Genomic DNA, 18,997 nt, shown 5'->3' on the forward strand with positions numbered 1-18,997 from the left:
TCCCTGACCCGCAGAGCTTAACATGTAAACACAAAACTACTGACTACAGAGAATAGTCTGAATTTACATGGATTCTTCTGGACCACTTTGTGGATACCAACTCAGATTTAAACCCACAGAGATCCCCAACCAAACTGACAAGTGAATAAAAAAATCCCTGACTCCCCTCTGAACACCTTCTCATTAGCTAAACTCTAATCATCCATCAGTGATGAGGTGCAGGGTTTGTGGAGTACCATTAATTGTCAGTCCCTGGAAATGGTCTGAAATTCCAGATGTGTCAGCATTTTCAGCCTCTGATTCTGGTTTTATTCTAAAAGCTAAGAAGAACACTCCTGATAATATCTACACTTACACACACACATAACGAACACAAAAATTAAACAGCCACCTATTTTAGAACGTGAATGTGTGCATGTGCATAAACACATCCGCACTCCTTGGACATGAAAACATACCTTGGATCATAATTGACATTGACACTTAAAAAATACAGGAAATATATAATTGTTTTTCACATTGCAGAAATAATACAACTTGCAATTCTGAAGGCAGGTACACATCACATTGTAAAATACCATACACTACAGCTGTACAAGGGAAAAATAAGAGCAAACTATAAAATAAGCACAAGAACATTTTCTATGCAGCACATTTATATTACACAAAATCTGTTTCTCTGGAGAAGCAGTGTGGGCATTAATTAGGTCTGTTACGCCTTCCATAGACTTCAAGACTATTTTTTTCCAAAGCAATTATAGAGAACATCATAATAATTTCCTGTACAGGTTATTTAACTGCAAAACTCAACTGATGCTTATTTAAGCCTTTTTGTTCAGCAAGGGATTCTCTATTTTTTTCTAGTGTATGGGTAACACTTTTATTAGCTATTCTTAAAAATACTAACACTGTAAAAAAATCCAGCTAAAAGCTATGTCATGTCACTTGAAACAAGTTCAGGCACTGTTGTCAAAATTCTGAAATATTTTGACAGGATGTATACACATGAGATACACTGGAGGATACCTGTAATAACCTTATAAATAAAGAGGCTTTTACCGTTTTCCATCTTGTGGTACAGTGTTATGAACTGCAATAATATAAAAATGTGCAGAAGATGATATCACACTAAAAGCTAACATTTGATCCCTGTGAGTCTACGTGCAGTGCACTGTTTGCCTTCCTTGGAAAGCCAAGTAGGTTCCAGGGAATGGAATGGCAAAATGCATTTTTTTTTTTTTAAATTTAAATCTCTGCACTAAAGAAAAAAGTTATATGACATGGAAAGACTTAGAAACAGAATTAGCAAGTGATTTCAGACAATTCTCTTCTGTAGGAGCCTTATGACTATGGTGCCCAATGGTGCAGATAATTAACCAAAGACATGCCTTTCACTGATTTCACTGTGATAAAAGCAAGTGCTTATGTTTATAGGCCTTTCCTAGAACAAGATTCAAACATTAACACATACAAAACCAACAGAAATAGTTTTGCCATGCTTTTTGCAAATTCCAAAACATTCTGAGCTTCAAAATTTCTTATGTTGCACATATCAGATGGTGAGATTTCTGTTTTAGGCTTACAGTATCTTCCACAAATCAGCGTAGAAGCCTTTGCTGCGTTTTAAAAGGTGATGAACAAAGTCAAGATAAAAGGTCACCCTGACCCATCAGCCATGACAATTTCTACACCAGAGAGAGGTTTTTAGCATCATACCTGGCTGCCTCTGAATCCCCAGTTTAAATGACACCGTGCCCTCTTTTCAGCACAAGAGAAGTGGCAGGGCAACAGACCAGGTGAGACTCAAACTCACGCATCCGGAAAAATAGCAGAAGAACTGAACCGACCCGTCTCCACACACCATTAATGCCGCCGCTTTGCTCCCGCTGCTTGCCCTGGGAACAGTCATGCTTCCCCTCCCTTGCAAAGCTAAATGTTGAGCCCCGTCTTCTGCTGGTATCTTATTTTATGGGTGTGAAGAGCAGGAAGAGCAGTCCAGCTATGTCCATATTTAAAATGGAACTACCTTTTGGTTGCTACCACCTCTCATTTAATGTCTTATTAAACCACCTCAACAGGAGATAAAGGTGAGCATAGCGCTGCTGTAACAGCTGTTGCCCATGCCTTGCACATCGATCAGCGCGGCAGCACGAAGCTGAACTGCAACCAGCCCTGCCCGCTCGGCTCTCCTCCTCAACATCATGCTTTTACCAACCAACCAGAGCAAAATGTGCTTCCCTTTAGATCCTGAAACAAAAGTCTGAACAAAAATGTCACTTCACAACTGGGAATATACGCATGATCATATTGTGCCAGGCCAGCAGTCTGTATCTTGTGGCCAACAGAAGCTCCATATGGATGAGTGGAAGAAACAGAACAAGCACGGATCAGTTGCTCACGTGGTTTATCAGCCCAGGTTGTGGCAAGCAGTGATGCTGGGACTTCACATGGCAGAGATGGTACCTGTTTAATATCCCTTTGTCCTAAATAATCAAAGTGAATCTGTGTTATGAGTAAATTAACATTCAACTGTTCACTGACCCAGGCTTTCACCTGAAACATTTAGGTAGAAAGTAGCTTTTTCTTCTTTGGAAGATGAGCTGCAGGCCCTCTTGAGCAACCTATGGGACAGAGTGAGGTCCAGATCACAATGAAGCTGTTAGCTGTCCTGCTGACAAGGGCTGTCCCACTGTCTCTTGCTTGTGTGTGTCTCTAGCTTTGGACTAGAACTTGGGCTGGAACAGAAAGGCTCTAAGTTCTTCCTGCTTAGAAAGGTAATGTGTATTTTTCATATTGCATTTATATACAGGGAGATAATTTTGCACAAGCTTGGCTTTACTGTATTGCCTGGCTCTGCCTTGGCAGTAGAACTGCTACAATTTCATTTTTAATATCTGACCTCCTCCCCTTTCCCCCAGATCCAGACTCCTTGTTCCACTCCAATGATTGCCCCTTACATTCCAAAAGAGACAAGCAGGCCAACATGCTATGTATGATCAATTATATTGTGCTCTCAGTATTCTGAAATAAAACTGTTCAGTATAAGTTGCAACTGTAGGTTACAACTCTAATCTATACAGACATGTCTGAGACACTAAAAGACACAATGCCTGCTTTGCTGCTTGGTAAATCAGACATAGACCAAATGATCTCATTGGGGAAGGGGGATGTGAAATGAATCACAGGCTAAGGCTCTAAGTAAAACTGTTCTGCAAAATGCAATGATGGGAGCGGCATGCAAAGGTCCCTGCTGATGTCTTGCATAATAAATGACCTGTCTGCTCTATTACTAAAGAAACATAAATACTGGGTCTAACTTTGTCAAAGGATCTAAAGTCATTACAAATCTTATTTGAGGAACTGGAGTGAATTATCAGGAGATTATGATCGTGAAAAAAAGAATTTTACAGGTTGCATGATTGTTATTAATCATTTGTATCAATCTGAAAGTTTTAATTTACATATTTTGAAGAAAAAGTTCATTATTGGTGAGAGGTACTACCACATCCGTTGCAAAACACTGTAAATGCCTTTGCTTTTAGCAGAATCATTGCACAACAAAGAGATGCCAATTTCTAAAGTCTTTACTGAGGCAAATCCCCTGCCCTGTTTACTGAGAGCTCTGTCTGCGTAAGAGCTTTTAAGTTTTGTCCATAGGCTATGTTTCTAGGAGTAACAGGAAAAATACCCAGACAGTGCATTTTATTTTTGTTTCACTCTCTATAAAACTGGCTGTGGTTCCTGTCCAAACTCCGGCATATCCTGCGGGACTGTGTGGAAGACCTGTGCCAAGGCATTTCCTGACAGATCACCCACTAAAGCAATTCCTATTCAGTGTTGTCCTTGCATTTTCCCATTGGAGGATGTTGCAGAGGAGAAAATGTTTTCTGTAACACTAGAGAGAGTAAAGAATGCACTCCTCTTCAGGCATTACTCTGGCCATACTCTCTTATGCCACGACCTTCAGTTTTCACATAAACTCATTATTATATGGTGAAATACCAGACGGACAGGTGATGGTGAGGAAGACGGTGCCAAAAATGGACCCCAGTCCCCACGTGCATTCTTTCTCTTCCATCAATAGCAGGAATTTCAGCAGAGGTGGCAGAGGAGATGCAGATCTAGCCATCTTTGTATCAGTTCTTCCCTATACTACTTTCAACTAACAAGAGGTAGCGTGTCTATATTCTAATATACTGCTAGTTCACTGCAAAAGGTTGGAGCAGGTCAGAGAATCTAGCCTGTTTAATAGTATGTTGCTTTCCAAGAAGTGTAAGTATTCTTGGTGTGACTAGATCTGTGAGAACATGAATGCTGCAGTGTCTGGCAGCGGTCATGTTCCTATTTGAAATTGTCTCAAAGCACTATTAAAACCCTTTGCCAACAATGAATATGTGGTAGGAGACAATAGCTTGGAGAAAATTTTAATTTTTACATGCCTCTGAAATACGTTTCTCTCTTCAGAATATGGGTGTAAAATAATCGTAATTTTTATGAAAACAGGGGTAACAGGAAAGAGGCAGATGTGTGGCAGCGATACACCATCCAGAAGTAAGAAGATTGATGGGTATATATTTGTATATACAAACGCGAATCACATAGCTTGACTGTTCTACCATATTAGTTTCCATTTGTTGTAGCTGTACAACATCAAAGCAGTGATGTCCCCATATATTGCATTTAGTGGTAACGTAACGGACTACCAAGGAAGAAAAAAAAATCAAAGTGAGAGTTTCTAAGTAGTTTCCTGGCAATTGAGACAGCAGGCTCTTTCATCTGTGCTGTAACTGTGGCAGTGCATTGATTTAAACTCCTTCTGAGATCTCAAATGCTTCTATATTCTTAGGTCTCGCTGGCTGCTTTCTTTTTGCTTTTTTTCCCCCCCTTCAAATGATAAAATTCTAGCATTTAGTAGAATGCCATCTTGCTTCCCCAGAAGACGGAGACTTATTTCAGCTATGGTTCTTAACTGCATAGGATCTCTGAATAAAATAGCTCTCAAAATGCCATCCGATTAGGAAATTGGCCTTTGACTTCACAGTTTCTAATATTCTTACCATAGAAAGGGGATAAACAACTCTTATTCTTCCGAGATATCTGTAAGAGGTTTTACAATGGATTAACAATTTTGCTTTTACATTAATTTGGTTGATTTGCTTTGAAATATTTTTACTGATATGCCCAAATGGTAAGCAAAAAATTTACTGTTTTGATTTTATATTATAATATATTTTCAACTTTAGCATTATTTATCATGTTTTTAGAGAAGCTTTCTTTTTCTATTAAAAATTATTCCTGGTAAGTATGGAAGACATAAATCCACCTTCCTGTTAGAGAAACATTTATGAATTACTCTAAGCTAGAGAAAACTCTAAGCTGTTTTTCAATGTATAGTTGAGGCTACTGCTTTTTTGATTAGTGTCTATTGATTAAGGTTCTGGTGGAAAAAAACTGAAGTTGTAAATGAATGCAAGGTGCTTCAGAAAGGATTCTATTTCTGCCCACTGGGTATCCATATGAATTGACAGACTTAAGAAAATTAATTTTACTGTAGTGGGCAAGAGCAGGATTATAATCTGGGTAAGGCATAGATACAATTTAAAATTTATTCTCAAAAGGCACTAGCAAAAATTGACCTAACTAAAGGGAGATCTTTCTGGGCCATGCAATCTATATGCCGCATAGCTCTTGCCGATGGAAATGAAAATGTATGTTTTCTAGCCCCTGTACAATGATTTAGATGTGCCCAGATCTACAAAGTAAAAAGCAGTACACACAGCATTGGTTATCTGACACAGTATTCAATGTCGCAAGAGCTGAGATGTAAGAGTAAGCAGACAAACAAAATCTCCTCTGAGAGGAGTTTCTGTACTTACAGTCTTCAGGATACCAATGTCTATAGAAAGCTGCCTGTATTGCGATGGTTCTTCCTCCTCACGTCTCGTTGAACACTGACCTACCAGTACGTTAAATGCATAGCCTAAATTATCCTTTCTATCAGTAATTATTACTTCTGCTAGAGGGTTGTAGGATTAAGAACGTTAGGGGAAGTGGATTATCAGACACTGTGGTGCACTCTCCGGAAAAAAATGAGATTCTTTGTTTTAAAGAACAAATTTGTAAGTAAGAAAAAGCTTCACAAATATTGATACAGTACAGATGGAATGATTTGATTCATTCCCATTAGCTGCTTAAATGATGTTAGAGATATAGGTTAGCAGATGGGATGTTACTTAACAAGGCTTCAGATACTGGATCAAGATGCAAAACTGATTCGGATGATAGCTGAGAACCTTTTTAAAACATTAGAATTGAGCTAATATACATGAACTAATGAACTAGTATTTGTTCCAAAGTCTAGTATGGCTTTCAGAAAGCAGTTTGAAGGACTCAAATATTACATCTATGAATTGTCTGAATTGTGGGGAAAAAACCCACATAATCTTTTTTACTGAGTCCTAGACTTGAAGTCCTAATGAGCTCAGGGCTTTCTGGTGAGACTTGAGGGGTAACGCAGAGAAGAAAGATGCAAAGATGCTAACAGTTTCCAGCTCTGCAGAGTAGGCAACCATTCACATAGGGCTTAAGAAATCTATATAAAAAAATTACTGGATGATCTGGTGTCATACGGGTGTTAGTAATGAAATATTTCTGTTATTTTGTTATACCTCAAGTGAGTTCATCAGACAAGCTTGAGGTAAAGTGTATTTCTAATCAGAGGTATAGGCTAATGTCAGTAAGCAATGGAGCTCAAAATGAGTTAAAAGGAGAAGGTCACCAGCCCATGTGAGACAAGCTTGCAGGATAAGAGCTCTATGTCCTGTACAGCTTAGACCCCCTCTACACAGGACAACATAATGCTGACACGGTACTGAGCAGAGCTGAGCTGACATTTAGGGAGCATCGATGCGGGTAAGGAAATGAGGATGCAGTAGCTGGGCAGCAAGAAGAGGCACACAGCTTGTGTTGAAGCCACAGCAGCCTCCTGAGACAGGCTGTAATGAAAAGCCTCCCCAGCACTAAGGTGACGGTTACTCCTGCTAGCACACCTCCCGTGAAGTACCTGATTTTGGGGGTGAAAGATAGACCTTGTTCATATATTGCACTCCAGCAACCTTGGGCAACTGTGAATGGCCAACAATGAAGGAGGAGAAAAAAGTCTAAAATCCATTAGCGTCTTATTGGACGAGGGCACGGCAGGGGAGAAGAGCACTGTAAGGGATCCTTTAGGAATGTTATCCAATGCATTAATTCTTAGCCTACTCAAATGTATTTTTCCTCCCCTTAAGTTCTTCTCTGCCAATTAATGTATCTTTGATCTAAATAGCTAAACTGGGTGTTTGGGAGTGGGAAACTGCTACTTACCAAGGGACCCTGAATGATGCAATTTTGTCTCCCAGGTCTTTGAGAGGGGAAATGCGGAAGAAATCAAGATTTTTCAGAAAGCTCCCTGAGGTAATTGTTGGGATTTTTTTCCCTGTCAACCAACCCTAGAGGACTGGTTATATTTCCTTATCTCACTAAAGCATTCTGTCAGTTCTTGGAACTACAAAGTGGACCTTTATGCAGTAGGTGGGCACACACACCGATAAAAGTGCTGATCGTGATCATCTTTCCTAAGAAAACAAATATGATTCCACATGCCTTGAGCATTGAGGAGTGTGGGAAACAGCCTCATAATCAGCCATCTATGGCAAATTGTATCATTGTACTGTAGATCTAAAAAATGAAAGATATCTTTGAAAGCAGATGAGCTAAATCCCCTGTGTAAACAGCCCAAACACATACAGAGGCTCTACAGCTATCTTTAAATATATGTTGAATATCGCTTCATATTTCATTTATTAACACCCAAAGCTCTCGCCTCTCTCTTATAAGTACTGTTATGGAAAATTAAATTCTTCAGTTCTCCCAGTGGTTCTACACCTGCTGGTACAGCATCAGCAGCTGTGCCAGGTAGATACAGATTTACTCGACCCATTTCCATGAACTGTATCCTCCAGCCCCTCCAAAGGTATTTCTAAAGCAGGTATCAGTTGCCTCTCAGATCTGGTGGTTTGACGTTAAAAATCACAAGTAATATAACACATTTAGTCAGAAGTTAGCAGCGATTTTAAGATTTTTTTTTTTCTGAGAGTTAACCAACAGGAACACCATCCTCTCTGGACTCAAGTTGGTCTGTTATTCCATTTTTGGAAAGGCATATTTGACAGAAGCGAGCATGGTTCTAGGAAAGCACACTTTTCAGAAAAGAACTGTGTTCTGAAAAACATGTGGAAAACAGTTTCAGAATTACCAACACGTGTTGTTTGACAACATAGAATGCAACAGCCCCATTTAACTTGAAAATGTCTGTTTTGCAATCCAGGTTAATAAGAACGAAAAGGTCAAAACTAAAATACGTTGCAAGATGATTGAAACGAAGATTTGATTCACCCAAATAATATTTTTTCTTTAAATGTGTTATTTCCATACATTTTTAGAATTTTGATTATCAGTTTAAAGTGGAAAACTTTCCATCCTTAAACTTCCCTGTGACAGAATAAGTATTTCCTCATCATTTGTAATATGCAGGTTCATTAACGCATAACAGATCCAGGGTAAAGCTTTAGTATTCTTCACCCCAGGACACTGAATCAGACACAGCAGAGACTTGAACACAGATCTATTTTGATTAAATGACATTTGTCAATGAAAAACAGTTTCCTCAAAGAAGTTTTCAACAAACTCTAATGAGAACCATCTACTGAGGGACATCCTCCTGTGACCAGAATTTTGAAAGGTGTAGACCTCTCAAAATCAAACAGAAAAGCAATTTTTCCATTTTGGAATCTCAGTTCAGTCCTGCAGTGATTAACCCCTCATCCTTGTGAGTCTTTCCCTCTAGTATTCTCACATTGTGTTTCAGCTAAAATTACTTTCATCCTTCATCAGCTTGCCTGTACAAATTTGTGCAGCAGCTGCTGTGTCCATTGAAGAGTGATATTCATGTGAATAAAATAGTTCTGACCCTCTGAGTCCTTCGTGTCTGAGATAAAAACCCACTTCCACATTTCCTTGGGGCTTGTTTTACCCACCTCTGTCCGAATAATAAATACCAGCAAGAAAAGTAGTGACATAACTCAGATATTGAAGGAAGTTAAACCCTTTCTTAAACGTACCATGAGCTTCAGAAAAATGGTTTCTCTGTTTCTTTCATTCAAATTGCATGGATAAAAGCACCTCTCGCCAGACAGATCAAGCTGTGTCAGGGGGCTTGTGTTGTAGCAAGAAAAAAACTTCAAAAGGCATCAGGGCTTGTATTCCCAGATTGCTCCCTTCTTCCTTGGCAGAAAATAGATCTTTCTACCACTGGGAAAACTGGCAGATTGGTCACCAAACTCTGGCTAGCCCCACACTGAGCCCGAGCCGAGCTGCACGGCAGCGCATCACTGTGCCAGCGTGGGCTCCAGGACCGTGCTTTCCTTCCTTGAGCACAGCCTCCTTCACTGTTTGCTCTCCCTTTCTTGCTCTCACTGCCAGCTACAGCCTCTGACTGAAAGATCAACGAGCTGCTACGATACAAAAAAGAAAATTTTTGTGTATTTTCTTTGTATGACCGATGTTTCCAAGAAAAACTTCTCTGATGGCAGAGCTTTGCAGTCCTTAATGTCTTACATTTTCCCTTTTTCAAAAACAAGTCTCCTGCAGTTACAATATGTATAATTTAAAATAAGATACAGGAAGTTCTCTAAGTAATTATCGGAGATGGCAATAATGAAAAAAGAAACTCAGCATTTTCTACTGCGCTTATCTTCCCTTCTATTTACATTTTCAATATCCAGCAAGGAGCTGGGTACATTTTCAGATTCAATTTCCAGTCACCTCCACACTGGTAAACAAGGGGAACACTGTCTACAACAGAGCTAGCTTCATGTCTGAAAGCAACTTGAGCTGAGTAAAACAACTTGCCCACAATTTCTTCAACACTTAACTAAGCCTCTTTTGAAGTCATCTCCATGTTGCCTTTATTTTGTAAACTTTTAAACAAAACTCACTTGATGTCAATTCACATCATGTGGTTTTATTTACAGGGAGGACAGCTCTGTGCTTGCTCCTATAAGATAGTGGCAGCACGAATCCACATGTAGTGTGAATCCACATTAAAAGTAGGTGCAACAGTACTGGGTTTTAGAAAGAGCAGCAGTAATGTGGATCCTTGGGAGAGATGGAGAAAGCATGTTGCCAGAGCAATTCTTCACATCTCCTCAACCCGTAACGCCCTATGTCACCAGACTCAGGGAAGCAGGGCAGGCACCTGGGCAAAAAGGGAAAGAAAAGCAGACTTGGTGTCCCCTGGGATAAGAACAGAGAACAAATCCTCTGCAGAGGCCGGGAGTTACGGGTATAGGACAGCATTTGAGCAGACGCTCAACTGACACCTAATTGTTATTAAATAATTATTACCATTCAGTGATAGTTAAGCCTACTTTGCATGAGAATCTACTATAAGAATGACAAATAGCAATTGTTATGGAATGAGCTTGAATTCATTCTTACAAATTTATGAAATAACAATCCTATCTATGCAGACCTCATTTACTAGCTGGTGAAATAAAGGAAATAAAGGAAAGCTAATAGATAAATCCCCTAAGCAGCTCCAAATACAATGTCAAATTACTGCAAAACTGTACAAAATAAAAGGCGTTATTAGCCTAGAGTTTAGTCCGTAAGTTTACAATGTGTTGATTTGAATATTGCAACTTTTAATGAAAAGTGGCAAGATAATAAAAATAAAAATCAATAATGAAAACCTCTTCTAACTTGATGTTTTTTTCCAGCTATAACCAAAAAACTTTCTAGACTGTTTTTGTTTGACAAATTCCAATTTCCATTAAAAGGATTTCTCACAGAAAATTCTCACTATCAATTAGCAATTTCCAAGTATCTGTAATGGAGCAAGTGTGGTAGTCCCCTAATGACTTTTTTTATTAGCAAAGACAGACAGACAGTTGAGAACGGGCTGAGTTTCTGTAATAAGCACTGAGCTAAGAAAAAAGTAGAAAATAATGAAATGTTTATCAGAAGTGATCACTTGAATATCTATGTCCCAACTCTTCTCTTTCACATTCCTTTTTCTTTTGATTTTATGTTGACATGTTCAAACAGCACTTTGTTCCCTCTTTTGTTTCTGCATGTACTGTAATTTCAGCTCTGCAGAGAAGGGCCACTCCATTCAGCGCTGCGTCCATTGAAGACTTTTTTAAGCACGCAGCTCTGTGAGCAGCAGAGCTAATGATACCTGGCTTCCAGCAGCTCTGTGTCTCCTGGTTGGGTTCTCTGACGTCTAACAAGGTGTGACTGCCAATTAAAGACCTTCCTGTGGCTGACACTGTCCTAACAGCACTGTCCCATGTGGATTCTCAGAGGTCTAATAAAAGTGAGCTCATAGTGCACTTATGATTACAGTGAAGGAATGCGGGTACGCTCCCTCCTCTGCCTGACTTTTTTTGTTTTCTCAAAACTTGTTATAGCAAAATACTTTCTATCTTCTGGCAAATTTCAGTGAAAATGGCCACAAAGGTCAAATGTGACTGAGGATACTGAAAAAGACATACAAACACATATCAAGTTTCTTTGGGAATACAGGCTAAAACGTGCTATTTCAGCATAAGACTGCATTTATCTCAATCAAAGGACTTGTATCTGAAAAGTGGTTTTGCCTTAAGTGGTATTTTTTTTCCTTAAAATTGTCGGTGGATGTAAAGAACCATCCCTTGAATCTGATCTCATATCACTTTGGTGGCCTGCCACTGTGTCCAGCAATCTATTCTTCACTCATCAATTTAATTAGTGAGAGAAGAATTAGTTCCCACATCTTAACTACTCTGTGTCATGGACAGCTTTGTACAGAAAGGTTTTGTTCTTCTACCCCTGAGCCACAGCCTGTGTCAGAAACTTAACGGTGTCCAGCTGATGCCAAAGGCTGTGCGTTCTCGGGCTTATCGGCCCGTGGAGCACTCTCTGACCAGCAGAAAGCGAAGCCTTCAGCCTCTGGTCCCCTCATGCGCTGGCTTAAGGACAGGCTGGGGGCAGAGGAAGAGTGGGCTCTTGGCAGAGTCTAGGCAGAAGAAGCCCAGCCTTGCTCTGCCACACCGATGGCACCCTGTGGTTTTTTAAGACTTGGCAGCCATCCACCTGACTTCAGTTCTCCTCGTGCTGAGCTACAAGGAAAGACTGAGCCCTTCCTCTGCATTCAAAATCACGGCTATTCATTGCAAGACAAAACAGGTTTTTTTGAAGCGTCATCAGTATAAACTTAACCTGAAATTGTAAAACACAGGGCCTGCTCCATCACCCTTCTCTGTCACTCCCATGACTTCAATCTTTTTTAGTTTTTCACTCTATATACCATTAAATGGCATAAACAATAATTCCTGCATGAGAATTTTTTGGCCTCATCTAGTCCTCACTTAACTCAAGTATCAGTGTCTTCATTGACTTGAACAGACATGGAGACAGGCTTAGAAGACACTAATTGAGTGCAGGGAGAACCAGCTCTTTACTTTGCAGTTTGGTAGCCATAAAAAAAAACCAAAACAGAAATTGCATCAGGGACCTTAATGAAAATTTTAAAAAATATAAAATGGAGAAAAAATATGATAAATCATCACAGCATACATTTATTTAATGGATCTAGGGTTTGGGTTTTTTTTGAGATTGGGGTGGAAAAAATGGTAACATCTAAACATTAAGATGTGACATAATGTTTATGACTTTTTTTTTTCCCTGTCATTTCGGTGATTATATTTTCAGAGTCTTGCTTTTATTTTCTGACACCCAGGGCGTTTTATACCATGTAGAACAATTTCTCACAGGGTTTCACATTTGCACAAATACAGTAACAATGCTCTCTCATAGTTCAAGTCCCACTATTTTGTGATGGAAAAGCTTGTTTATTCACACACAAAGGGCTATCCTGCTGTTATAAAAATCCCACAGCTAAATGCTTCAGTAAAAAGCCTTGCTGAAGAAAAAATAATAATCAAACTGTCCTGAGTCCCTTGAGACTCTGGCTCCAAAGAGGTAACCACAAGAATGCACCTTGCAAACATTACAAAAACCACAAGTAGTCTCATAAAAACAATGGTGTTCTGTGTTGGAGGGAGATTTTATCTTGCAGAGGCAAAAAACATCCCTATTGCTTTCCTGTCATGGGCTGTCATACTTCCAGAATGTTTTTGTTCTTCCTCAGATCCCTGAGGTCTCACACACAACTGGTGCGGTGCAGGAGAGAAGGGCACGGGCCAGATCCAGCATCACGGTGGCTCTGCCTCTGAGGTGGGGTGTATTCCCACCTTACTCCCTTGCCTGAGAGATGAGGAGGGTCATGGTGCAAGGTCCGGAGGCAGCAGGTGTGCATGGGCTGAATTCAACCCAGTGAGGACCAGAGCAGTGCCCACAGGAACAGGACTGCAAAGTATTACAACCGGTCCAGGGTGTGGGGGAGATGGAGATGGGTGCAGGTGGGTCTGGAACAGGGCTCAGGGCAAAGCTACAGGCTGCCTTGCTGGGAAGCAGCATATGGGCGATAATATATCGTTGCTGTGTAGAGAGCCTTACAGATATCCATGCTAGGATATCTGTATATTGGAGCAATGGGGGACATGTATGTCCTCCACACTTTGTAAGAAAAGAAATTTATTTGAAAAGGAAACCATATTTTTTACACATTAATGACTAATATTCAAGATTAACAAAAGTATTCTGTACCAGAATATAATGTTAAGAGACTCTACTGTGAAACAAGCATACTTCAGGAAGTACCCCTTTGTTCTACCTTTTTTTTTGGTTACATCTGCTAGAAATAATGACTACAGAATCTCTTTCAACAAAAGGTCATTTATGTCAATGGACAGAACACAGAGGATCAGATCACCTGCAGTAATTGCAAATTAATGCTCTACTGCTAATGCATTAACTACACAATATTGATCTACGATTGAATCATACAGGCTACCGTGAAGTGATTTTTACTTTAATTTTTTTAGGCTTTTATTGGTTTTTCCATAATGCATTTTCTCTTTCCGCTGGAATTTTCTATAATTGTCTCCATTTTTAATTTCTTACAGCGAAATGACTTTGAAAAATGTATGCCTCTTTCAAAGCCTTGCAAAAATCTAACAAACCATCAATGTGACATGGTAAATCACATACATGATACAAAAGATGCAAAGAAATCTGATATACACCTTATTTTCATAAATTGGGACTTAAAAAAAAAAGCTTACTTAAATTAAAAAAAAAACAACTTCAGCCTCACTGGAAGCCTATACTAATGAACTGTACCTCAGAAGGATGCAGCTAGGCATTTCTGGAGCTTTTGGTATGCAATCAGTGCAGGATTATCTCCAGAAATAAAACTGTTGTTTTTTTAACTTCATGCCTGTACTGAAAAGGGATTGGTGGATTTGGGTACATTACAAAAATCAGTTGAAGAATGATTGAAATGTTTCAGCGTTTTTAATGAAAAATTAAAAAGCGTGGTCTTTTTGCAACTGTTTCTGAAGTACATAAAGTGGAAGAACGTTCTGTTAAATTGCTGTATAAAATTTTAATCGCAGCTACTTCTGACTGCAATGATCCAGTTTGTTTTCTATACCTGCCGCAAAACTTTCTTAGACACAAACTTTTTGCCAGCAATGACACTAAGGTGTTGCCCTCCATCTTCTAAAGGAGGGGATAGAACACACTTTTAATACTGAAACTCTCTCCCCAAACCATTCCCTAACATACCTCCTTAATACCACTTGAACTGGTTATGGCATATATCAAAATATGGCTTACGACCTGACCCTGACTTGCATTCCTGTGTATGATGATTTCCTAAATGGAAAATAAATCCCCACATTTTAAAAATAAAAGTAATTGGAAAAAAATAATGCAGAACTGATTGTAGGTGAAAATAGCTGCAGAGGAAAACCTGATCTTGCTTTTAATGGAGGTATATTTATTATTCATAAACCTCTTCTCCAAGAGATATGCCACATTGCAATTAAATCAACTCACACAGAGCCTTCGTATTATCTTAGCCCATGAATGTCACCCTCTCATGGCAGAGAAGACACAGGACTCTTGTCTAGACAAAACGAAGGGAAGCCCAATGGCCAGTTCTGCTCTCCCAGGCACTCTAGCGGATGGATCAATACAACCTATGCTGCTTAGTGATATCAGACCATGTTTAATGCTGGATGAACCGACATTCCCTACCCTTTTAAAGTACTGCTAATGAGGAAACAGCCACATGCTATTCTGTGTAACTGTGCAGCGACAGCAGTGGCAGTACCCACTCCCAGGTTTTGAGTGCCGCTCATTCGGCTCAGCTGAGTGCAGAGCTCACCCCAGCAGTGCCAAAGCGTGGGCTGCTTGCTTTCTGCCTCTGGATCAGTCATTAGGTGACCTTGTGGTTTTGGAAATGTGAAGTAAGGTCACTGAATGTGCAGTACTGTGTCAGTCCAAGTGTCTATTCAGCACCATCTCCAGCAGTGTCCAAATCAGATACTTAAGGTAAGGCTATGCGGTGCATATATAACTCCCCAAGTACAGTCCCAGCTTCTACTTACTTAACTTGGGGACTTGCTATGTAGTGAATCTTAATATACTTAATCATTCAGTATATTCAGTATGCTATCTCCAAATTCTGTACTTGCTCTGTATTTTAGTACTGGGAAAGCGGAAGTGAACTGTCAAAGCTGTTACAATAAGCAACAGAGGTTTTGACTGTTGAAGAAGGAACAACTTGGGCATCTGATACCAAGGACATGTGAGAGAGAGATTGAGATTCAGGGAAAAGCATATTAGCCAGCTATTCGTATGGTTTTGTTAAGAAGGAAAACAACGGCAATGATTCTCATAATCCTAATTAGGTTCCTAAGATGACCTGTGAAGAGGAGGCTGTCTTCTTCTTCTATCACAATGTATCTTGCCTGAGCAGCAAAGAAAAGTTTTGGCCTGGTCCTGTTCAGTATATTTCTTGTAGGACGGTCTATAGAGAGTAGTTGTTTCCCTCTCCCTTCCATTTGCCTTTCCCAAGATGAGGGAAAGACTTACGGCCTGTACTCGCAACCTTACATGAAGTTTACTAAAGGCTTATTTTTAAATAAATGTAATTGAACTAGTCCAGACCCTTACCTGTGCAGCAACTTTAGAACCCATTTATCTCATATTAGCTTAAATGACTTCCCTACTTTGGTGAAACAGAAAAAAGCCACTCAAACTGAGGATAGGTTTGATCCAGAGGAGTTTTAAAATCAGTTCTAGACATGATTTAAGTTAAACTGGTGAAGCCTAAGGACAAGAAAAGAGCTTTTTCACCATCTCTGGGAAAAATCTGTTGGAAAGAGAAATTGTTCTGTAAAGGACAGAAGACCAGTATAGATCCAAGTCATTTCTAAAAGCCAGTTCCAGACAACTTGATTATTACTAAAAAGAAAATAATAATTAATGTTTTGTAAATCCAATATTCTTTCTCTCAAGCACTTACTGGGATGTCTGCATTAAATTATATTTCAGAATTTCCCATTACCATTGGGGCAAACCAACACAAAAGAAAAGAAATAATAAAAAATAAACAGCTATGCAGTCTATATAAAGGAAAAGGTGCATAAATGACATTAAAAAAACCTCATTTTTGTAATCCAGAAACAGATACAGCAGATGTGGAACAGAAGATCATTCCATTCTGTGCAGTTCAGATCACGTAACATTGTTACAGACAAAGCCATCAAAACTGCAGCTCTATTAGTAATAACAAATGAAATGTATCTATAGCACTAAAAACATCCCCTTGCCAATCCCACTTTTTTTTAGACAAATGCTGCTCTTTGTATTTATATGGAAGAAGCTTTCAGACCATTGTGTAAGAAAGGTAGATCTTTTGTCTGTTCATGGGAAAGAAGAGTTAGAAGCATTCTAATACAAACTAAAAGAAATAGGAAATGGTATTAATAAATCCAAAGAACATAGTAAGTTTATAAAAAAGCAGCAGGCGTCTATGTCAGCTTCTAGAGATGCTAACTTTGATGTGCATTAAAAAAACCCAACAAAACCAAACCATTACGTTGGGCTTTGCTTTTTTTTTTCCCTGAAACGTAGCAACCAAACAACTGATGTCAGCAGTCACCATAGCTGTGCAGAAAGGATGGTCACACTGAACCTAATTTTAATGTCAAAGTGAATTGTGGGAATGAAACCACTCCAGTCATCCCATGTAGTGACACAAAGCGATACCCACAGGATCCACAGCTGCTCTTGTCTATGATGGAAACTACAGATAAAGGGGATGAGTAGCTACCAGAATGCAACAATATATAATGGAATAACGTACATAACCACCACCTGCCCCTGATCAGCCATATATCACACATATATGCCGCAATGGTGCCCTGACATGCCTAGTAGAGCAGGTAAGGAGCTTATTACCAGCCAATTTCCTGGTGCCCATAATAACAAGCATCCAAGGCTTTCTTCCATGACAGGGACTAAGTAACCATGCCAGTCTGGCCAGGACCTCAAAACAACCCAATCAGGCAATGTAAACAGCCTCAACTACTGCATGCAATGTGACACCTCACTCCAGTGCAAATGGGGTGGCAATGCCAGCACCATATGCACGGAGGTACAGCTTGGCACAAACAGGATAAACAAGAGTTACTTTAAACTGGCTCCCAGTGGGACCAAAGCAGTGCTCTTCGAAATCCCTCTCCCCTTGAAAAGGCTCTTTGCAGAAGACAAAAACCAAGAATAAAAAAAGATCAGATAGTTCAGGCTTAATTCTGTGTCAACCTTGTTTCTATCACAAGGGAGAGATGTTTAAATTTTAAATCCTATAGATTAGAGAAAAAAAGCGATAACATACTCATGGCTAGCCTTTTCCCAGATTGGTATTGTGACACCCAAAGTCATCTTCTGGCAACTCCTCCTCCATCTGAAATGAATGACTCTTAGCAAGAAGCATGAAGATAAAAACATGAAAACTCCTTTCAGTGGTATAAAATACCCTAACATTATGCCCACTATCCTAATGTTTGAAAGGAAGATACATGATGGTTTTCATTAGAGTTATTTTAATGTTTTAAAGAAAAAAAAAGGTACCTGTAAAACAGAAGCCCCGCTGTGCAGAAACTGGAGCCCACTTTCAGCAGAATCGATGCCTCCAGTTGCTAAGATGGGAAATCCTGGGAGAGCACGGGCTATGGCAGACACTGCACGGAGAGCGATGGGCCTAATAGCATTTCCTACAGAAACAAGAAGATTTTGTAAGCAATATCTGAACACCCTGATGTAATTTCCACATCCCTCATGGTAGGAACATCAGGAACTAACATCTAATTCTGAGATGCAGAGGTTACATTAATTTATCAATTGACACCAAGTGGGTTTCAAGTGGTAGCAATACTTGTAAAGTATTATGAATTTGGCTGAAATAAAGAAAATTGTAGAAACATTTGGATAAATGTTACAAAGCTGTCTTGAACATATCAACTGATGCTCAAAACAAAGACTAACAATGTCTGAGACAGAAACTAATACTTTACCATACAGTATACTGTAGATAGAGATCTGTGTTTCTACATAAAGAATCAGATTGATTTTTTGAACCCAGTTGTTGTCCAAGTAAGAGGGAACATCTCATTTATTTACGTCTAACTAAAAATTGTTTAAAAGCACCATTTCACTGCACTTGACATTTTGTATATTATAATATGTTTCCCCTTTGGATGTTTGTAGATTCAGATTATCCTTTAAGTAAGCCCCTTTTAACTATTAACATGACAGTTGGAAGCTCAAAAGAATAAAATATATTCATTTGTGGTTGTATCTCCAAGACTGGATCTTGCATTTTCAAATGGTATATAGAGGGTGAGTCAGACAACTCCCTGCTACATTTATAGGAATTATGATTAAATACACAATGTCTGCAATGCACTTGCTTTGGCTACACCCTATTGATGGCATG

General features: G+C 39.3%; 1 protein-coding gene across 1 annotated transcript in view; it reads right to left on the reverse strand.

Moving 5' to 3' along the window:
• LOC104625815 (dihydropyrimidine dehydrogenase [NADP(+)]-like) overlaps nt 1-18,280 on the reverse strand; it is a 66,475-nt gene extending 48,195 nt beyond the window's left edge. Inside the window, exon 1 of the mRNA XM_010293552.1 lies at nt 18,133-18,280. The gene's annotated coding sequence lies outside the window, so the exon portion shown is untranslated. The remainder of the gene's footprint in view (nt 1-18,132) is intronic.
• Nucleotides 18,281-18,997: the final 717 nt, after the last annotated feature.

The sequence above is a fragment of the Phaethon lepturus genome, unplaced genomic scaffold (assembly GCF_000687285.1).
Source record: "Phaethon lepturus isolate BGI_N335 unplaced genomic scaffold, ASM68728v1 scaffold20758, whole genome shotgun sequence".
Taxonomy (NCBI): domain Eukaryota; kingdom Metazoa; phylum Chordata; class Aves; order Phaethontiformes; family Phaethontidae; genus Phaethon; species Phaethon lepturus.